Genomic DNA, 8,588 nt, shown 5'->3' with positions numbered 1-8,588 from the left:
AACCGCTCGCCAGTGGCGCGGCCAGGCCGCGGGAAGCGCCGAGCCCCGCCCGCCCCGGGGGCAGTCGGGACGGCCGCGGCGGAAGCCGCTCGGGGCGCGCGCCCCTCCTACGTGGGGCCCATTATTTCTCGTGTCGGGCGTGGCTCGGAGGGTCTGCTTTACGTCTCCGGACAGGCTCATCTTACAGATCCGAGACAAACGTCCAGGAAGGGAGAGTTACCACAGCCCACCCGGGTGGCTTCAGTCTCAAGCGTCTTTATGAAGACGCCTTGGGAAGTGCAGCCTTTCTTGTCTGAGGACACAATTCGTTTGGTACTTTCTCACGCTGCAGTTATTTTCTGATAGTTTTCAATTCACTATACAGGGAACCGTATCGTAATGCTGTGCCTCCAGAGGGCCACACTACCTAGAACATGTCAAGGATTTAACCGCTGTAGATAACCTGCAATCAGAAAGGGAGTGAGAGCTGTTTCCTATTTCAGTTCAGTTCAGTTCAGTCGCTCAGTCGTGTCCGACTCTTTGCGACCCCATGAATCACAGCACGCCACGCCTCCCTGTCCATCACCAACTCCCGGAGTTCACTCAGACTCACTCGGAGTTCACTCAGACTCACGTCCATCGAGTCAGTGATGCCATCCAGCCATCTCATCCTCTGTCGTCCCCTTCTCCTCCTGCCCCCAATCCCTCCCAGCATCAGTCTTCTCCAGTGAGTCAACTCTTCGCATGAGGTGGCCAAAGTACTGGAGTTTCAGCTTTAGCATCATTCCTTCCAAAGAAATCCCAGGGCTGATCTTCAGAATGGACTGGTTGGATCTCCTTGCAGTCCAAGGGACTCTCAAGAGTCTTCTCCAACACCACAGTTCAAAAGCATCAATTCTTCGGTGCTCAGCTTTCTTCACAGTCCAACTCTCACACCCATACATGACCATGGGGTCACAAAGAGGTGGACACGACTGAGTGACTGAACAACAACCACCTTGGTTTTACAGACAAGCTGCATTACAGAGAAAATTTGGTGACTTGGCCAAGAGGACATGGAAGAGTGAAACCGAGACTAGAATTCATGTATTTATCCCCAATACTGGGATTCTTCCTTCATGCTTCCCTGTCCATGATCACATTTATCTTAATAATTGTACTTATTCTAAACAAAACTCTTCAACATCCTCAACACAGACTCATAGGTACCCTCCCACACTGAACAAAAGATGCGCCCATTATTTCATGCTTTAGGCTAATTTTGGTGCCCACTGCGTTTTCCAAAAGCACCAAGCACATTCCCCATCATTGCACTTATCAATTCTTATTGAAATGATCTGTTTATTAGGCTCTGTGTTGACTAGACTGAATTCTCAAGAACTGGAGTGCACTTTGTTCAGTCACCTGCCACTTTGAGCTTCTGAAATGTTTGTTGAATGAATAAATAAATCACTTCCCCAACCTGCATCCTGGGCAGAAATCTTACAGTTGGAGATTTTGAATTAAGGCTTGTTATTTTTTTTTGATAGGAGGCAGTGAGGAATCAAAGAAAACCCAGTGGGCTTAGAATCAGAGTGTTTGGTCTACTGTCACAACTCTGAGACTTTCCAACTGTTGAACGCGAAGCCAATGAGCCTTGGTTTGTGATTTGTTTCTCTATTATTGCCAACCAGACCACCTCAGAGTATCCAGAATGGCTCACTCATTATGACTAGCAATTGATTCTGATTGTCAGCTGAAACTTTGCTGGAACTATTGAGTGAAGTGCTGTTACCAACCAGGGTTCTTGGCCTCCTCAATCAATTTAAATTATCAGGGGCCAGACAAGAAATTCAGGCAAAGTTCTCCTGGGGTCCCTTCTGCAGCAGGGTGGAGTGAGAACAAACAACTTGTTCCCTTACTTGCTCACTTTTCAAGGAGGCTGAGCTTGTTTCTTGTGTGGGGATGAGGGTAGAGGTGTTTGTGGGGGTCAGGCTAGAGGGATGGCTTAGGTGGTTTGCCCAGCACTTTGTGGTCTTGTGTGCAGGGGGCATGCTCAGTACTCTGCTTTTGCTCCAGGCTTTTCAAAGGTGGCAGTTCAGGGACTTCCTGGTGGTGCAGTGGCTAAGACTCTGCGTTCACAATACAGTGGGCCTGGGTTCGATCCCTGGTTAGGGAACTAGATCCCATGTGCCTCAACAAAGATCAAAGATTCCATGTACTGCAACCAAGACCCAGCACAGCCAAACAAATAAAAATAAATGTATAGATATTAAAAAGAAAATTACAGTTTGGTTTTTTGGTCTCTTTGCATCAGTTCATAATTTTGCCCCAACTGTGTATGCATGCAGTTATTTTTAGTCCCATACAGTTTCTTTGTATTTTGTTGCTCAGGGAGGTATTTGTCCAGGGGCAAATACTTCAGTACTGCAGCAAAGGGTCCCAGGTCCCAGACATATCTCAGTGCCTTCAAGCAGCCTCTCCATGTGGGTTGGAATTCTTACTAGCTGAGATTCAAGAGAGAATGTCCAAAGAATGAGTATTTCCAGGGCAAGAACATGAAAGCTGCAAATCCTTTTAAAGGCAAGGCTGAGAAATGGTAAGTTTTGCCACACTGTCTTGATTAAGTATCATAGGACCAGCCCAAGTTCAAGTGAAGGGGAAAAAGTCATCTCCCAGTGAAGTGACAAAGAATTTGCAGCCATCTTTAATTCACCACCATTTCCTTGGTAATAGTTGACCTGCTCTCTTCACAGGCTGCTTGTGAAACTCAAAGTCATGAATCATAAAGAGCACGAATGAACTCCAAAACCATGTTAGATACATTCAGTTCAGTCACTCAGTCGTGTCTGACTCTTTGCGACCCCATGGACTGCAGCACTCCAAGCCTCCCTGTCCATCACCAACTCCCAGAGTTTACTCAAACTCATGTCCATTGAGTCAGTGATACCATCCAACCATCTCACCCTCTGTTGTCCCCTTCTCCTCCTGCCCTCAATCTTTCCCAGCATCAGGGTCTTTTCAAATGAGTCAGTTCTTCGCATCAGGTGGCCAAAGTATTGGAGTTTCAACTTCAACATCAGTCCTTCCAATGAACATTCAGGACTGATTTCCTTTAGGATGGACTGGTTGGATCTCCTTTCAATCCAAGGGACTCTCAAGAGTCTTCTCCAACACCACAGTTCAAAAGCATCAATTCATTGGTGCTCAGCTTTCTTTACAGTCCAACTCTCACATCCATACATGACCACTGGAAAAACCATAGCCTTGACTAGACGGACCTGTGTTGGCAACATTAGAAGCTATTACATATATATATAGGCACCTTTGTTTCCTCTTCTCATTACAGAGCCAGCCCTCCAGGCCACAGGGGTAGGCATGTGACCCAAACTGAGCAAATCACAGTTCTCTATCTCCTTTGCTATTGAGATTGACCCAAGGACAGGAACATATTCTAAACTGAATCTTTTGTGGCTTTTATTTTAATACACTCACTTCAGACTGCAGGAGACAAAACCAAACCAACCAAACAAAAAACACCTTTTAAATGTGTTTATTGGTGTTCAGTTTTTAATTTTTAATTGGGTCCCTTTGTACTCTATTGGCTTAGGGCTAGGTGTATAGGCTGTTTCTAGTGTTGCTACCCAACAAGGAATGAACATTAATAAGCAATGATCAAGAAGAAGAATTTTCCCTAGGCAGTAACAACACTAGTGTGACTAGTCACTATGCAATGCTGCCCCTCAAACTGCAATAGAAGCCATTCAGGTTAGGAGCAGTTTAACATGTTTCTCTGATGGGGAACCATTTCACTGCTCTGAGTTCCCTTTATCTTTATCCACATTCAATACAAGAGATTGGCATTAAAGTTGGGGTGGGGGAGGACCCTCAATAATTCTCATGTATAAAGTCCTGATGAAAGGGAATCATTGCAAGAACAGAAGTAATCAGGTTTCCATCTGACCATCTGCCAACTGGCCTTTCTCTCTGGCATAAACACCAAAAGGGCTTAACAAGTGATAGGATCTCAGGGTAATTTACAGCTGCTAACAGAAGTGAGATTAAGAGTGCCCAGCAGGAGAGGAAAGATGGGCTCAGAAAGGCTTTTAAAAGCTATAAATATTTCTTTAAAATGTGTGTGGGTAGATCCGAAGGTGGGGAGGAATTGGGCCTTTTATTTAAGGAGAGTGAAAAGTGAGAGGAGAGAATAGGAAAATGAATTTATTTTGTTTCGTCTTTTAAATCATATTTCAGCTAATATGATTTTTATTAATATTACTGATATTTATTCAGCAATGAGGGTGTAGACTGTGAGTTATATACTTAAAAAGACAGGGAGGTCTGGGGACTTCCTGGTGGTCCAATGATGAAGGCTCTGCCTTCCAGCATAGGGGACATGGTTCAGTCCCTGGTCAGGAAACTAAGATCCCATATGCCATGAGGCATATGCCCCCCAAGATAGTAATCATCCAGTTACAACCATTTTGGTTCATTGTTTTCATTCATTCATTGACTATTCATTGAGCAATTACTAAGTGCCAACCAAACATTTTGGCTGAGGATACAGTGATAAACCAGATATTGAGGATATAACAAATGCACAAGACAGACGCTATCCTACCCTCAAAAAGGCAGTGAAGACATGTGAACAGGCTCTCAGAATACTTCACATTAAGTGCAACAGCCTGCTTGTTCTTTACACGCTTTCATTCCCAGCCAGAGCTCTGTCTGAGCCAAAAATGGGGCTGCCACGTAACTGGTGAACTAGTGAGGCAGCCGTCAGAAGTCTGTGGGTTTCTTGAGGCTCAAATTAGCAGAAAGAAGGAAACACTGACTCCTGAGGATACAATTGATGTGTCTGCTGCCCCAGAGACCCAACACATATAGTAAGCACTCTGCTTTCCAGAGAGGGGAACTCCAGCTATAAATCTTTGGCACCGGGGAGAAGACAGGTGGGAATCTAAAATATTCTAGCAATTTTAAAGGGAGCAGTGTATTGATAATATAATGCATATGGTGTCAGTGTGTGTTGATGGGGTAAAATATTTTATTTAAATGCTTGTAATGTGGTGAAACAGGCATATTGAAGGGAATTCTGCACTTCTATAATACTGCCAAGCACAGCTGAGAAAATAAATTTATGCTTGCTTCAATCTCTGTATATTTGGACTTGTTTTTTCCTCAGCATTCTAGAAAGTGGTGACATGGGACACTCTTTTAGACAAACAGCCCTCTATAAGCATTCCTGCCCTGCTTGAAACCTACAGTGGTTCTCTTTACAGAAAACATCAACGCTAATGTCTCTTACTAGCTTTCCAGAACCTCCAAAATATGGCCCTAAAGAGAGCAGAGCTCAGAGTTTCAGTTTATCACTAATCACGTTGAGCCTTGTTTTGTTTTTTTTTTTCTTCTTGTAAAATAGGAATAATAATATCCACCATATCAAACTCACAGGACTGTGTCAGTGTTAAACAAAATGATGCATCTGACAGCACTTCGCAAACCACCAATGTAGTGTTACTGTACAGATGTGAGTATTATGATGTTAGTGTTTTGATCCATACAGCATTATTTCATGTCATCCTTCAACTGGACCACAATGTGCTGTGTTCCTTCTTGTCTCTGAATTGGGGCTTATGTGAGTCCCCAGCCCACTGGGGAGGAGAGCAGACCCTGAGGCCATACTGCCTGGGGTCTGGGTCAGCACTTGCCCTGGAGGCTGTAGTGAGGATTAAATGGGCTCCCGGGGTAAAGCCCTTAGACCGTGCTTAGCACATCACATCACTCCCGGCGCTGTTGTAGCAAGCGCTTTTCATACTTGACCACGTCTTCCTTTTCTAGCTCACATCCTATCTCATTCATGAAGTCTTCTCCCCTGGTTTTCTCCTACCTCTGAAACGTTATACCTAGAGTGATGTCACACAGGTTAACTATTATTTCATGATATGATTGTATTACCCAGTTATATGCATTAACTCAACATTTAATGAACACCAGCTATGACCAGGTTCTTTCTTGTGTTTGTGTTGTCACTTCAGTCGTGCCTGACTCTTTGCGACCCTATGGACTGTAGCCCACCAGGTGCCTCTGTCCATGGGGTTCTCTAGGCAAGAATACTGGAGTGGATTGCCATGCCCTTCTCCAGAGGATTTAGACCATGAGAATAAAGAAAAACAAGATGCGGAACCCATCTGTGGTCAGATGACCAAGCAGACAGTGAGCTATAAACTGAAAGGCTGTGTGTCCTGAAAATTCATATATTAAATCCTAATCTCCACTGTGGTGGTGTTTGGAGGTGGAGCCTTTGGGAGGTGATTAGATCATGAGGACTCATTGACTCTTCTCCTTTAGAAAAAGCCCCTTGGGGACTTCCCTGGTGGGCCAGTGGTTAAAGTCTTTGCCTTCCAATGCAGGGGGTGTGGGTTCAATTCCTGGTCAGGGAACTAAGATCCCACATTCTTTGGGGCCAAAACATAAAACAGAAGCAGTATTGTAACAAATTCAATAAAGACTTTTTAAATGGTCCACACCAAAAAGTTTTTTAAAAAGGAAGAGCCTCTGTCCTATTTCTATGAGTTGTCTCATCTCTAACAGCCTTTCCCAGACTTCAAATCTCTGTGCTTTTCCCCCCACCTTTTCTCTCCCTACCCTTCCACCTTTGTTCCTGTGACTTCACTGTTAGAACTCCACAGCTGGAACTTCCCTCAAACCTTCCATTAGGTGTCTACTCATCCTGCGCGCACTCTGCAGCTTTTGCTAAAGAGCCTGATGACTTCGTAATTCATGCCCTGATGTCATCTAGCCCAGGTCAAAACAAAGATGTCTTTTTACATACATACGCCATTTTCACCTTCAACGTCAGTTCCAACATGCCATGTCCAGGGAGACTTAAAATAACAAATCTATCATCTGTGGTTTAGCGTTTTGCTGACCGCAGAATTATCAGCATCATGCCCATGCTACAGATGGGAACGCTTGTGCCTGTATTACATGTCTTGTCTTCTGTTCTTTACATTTGGAACAGCCAGGGGACACCTTCATGGCTCATTTTCGGGCTTACTTCCCACGGAATTTCCTAACCTCATCCCTCTGAGTCTCATTCCTCAGGCTGGCTTCATTCGAGCTAAAGGATTCTCAGGCGGACCAGTCCTCCCAGGCAAAGGCACGGTGTGCGTTTTCAGAAGGACCTTCAAAGTCTTCACACAAGGAGGTGAGCGATGGGGCTACTTTTAGTAAATTTTCTCTCTTTACATGGCGGCGGCAGGACCAGTAGTGAGAGGTGAGGCGACACCTCAGATGCCGTCCTTTACGCCTTTACCCGTGTTTTCTGTTTCAACTCCACTTGCGGGGAAAGCGGTGGAAATGATCATGTCTACCGCTAGAGGGCAGACTGGTCAAATTTAAAATGCGTGAGGGGCATTGAGACGCTGTGGGGACTTTTTTGTTTCATATCCCCTCCACCCTCGGACCCCCCACCCAAACCCCATTAGACAAGAGAAGAGGGACCAAGGTCATCAGGAATAGGAAAAAGCAAAGGCAGCGCCACTGCTGCTGATAAGAGCCGGTCCTCCTCCTGCTCTCTGTGTATGCCGAGAGCTGGACTTGCCCTATGGCCGCAAACAGGGAGCATCCGGGTGATACTAGCTTGGTGTTTAGTGCCTGTTATAGGGGGCTGCCGACTATGGGGTTGCACAGAGTCGGACACGACTGAAGTGACTTAGCAGCATAGGAGAAGGCAATGGTACCCCACTCCAGTACTCTTGCCTGGAAAATCCCATAGATGGAGGAGCCTGGTAGGCTGAAGTCCATGGGGTCACTAAGAGTCGGACATGACTGAGCGACTTCACTTTCACTTTCACTTTTACCCATTGGAGAAGGAAATGGCAACCCACTCCAGTGTTCTTGCCTGGAGAATCCCAGGGACGGGGGAGCCTGGGGGGCTGCCCTCTCTGGGGTCGCACAGAGCTGGACACGACTGAAGCGACTTAGCAGCAGCAGCCAGGCACCTTACTAGGCATTTTACCCACAGCACCTTCTGTGAGCCTCACAATGGCCTTCTGAGGCACATTTTTAAGATCACGACAAGTGAAGAAACATGCTTGTTAAATATGTTGCTCTAAAGCAAGTAAATAATAAGTGACAGATACCGAGTTTGAACTGATGTTTGTGAAGGAGGGGTCAATGGGAAAAGAGGGAGGTCTCGAAAGGACCTGAAATTAAGCAGTAAATTATCGTTCAAAGCCTCTAAGAGGGCTTCAGGGCTGGGAACTGTCCTCTGCTAGCCACTGTAAGTGGATAAAATACCTTTAAACAAATTATGTATATTCACCGTTAAAAAAAAAAATTCAACACAATATCTAAAGGAGAAAGCAAAAACTGCCTTCAGATCTTATTGTCTAGATAAAGCATTTTTAAATCATGTTTAGTTAGGCTCCTATTACATTGTTTTTATTTTGTTCTGTTTTATGATTTTTTTATGGATCCGTGTAGCTACATGTGTACATTATCACGTAAATACAGAATCAGTTCAGTTCAGTTCAGTTGCTCAGTTGTGTCCGACTCTTTGTGACCCCACGAATTGCAGCGTGCCAGGCCTCCCTGTTCATCACCAACTCCCGGAGTTCACCCAG

Source organism: Bison bison, unplaced genomic scaffold (genome assembly GCF_000754665.1).
Source record: "Bison bison bison isolate TAMUID 2011002044 unplaced genomic scaffold, Bison_UMD1.0 scf7180017864356, whole genome shotgun sequence".
Lineage (NCBI taxonomy): Eukaryota > Metazoa > Chordata > Mammalia > Artiodactyla > Bovidae > Bison > Bison bison.
The sequence above is the reverse complement of the archived record's forward strand: the minus strand, read 5'-3'. Positions refer to the sequence as shown.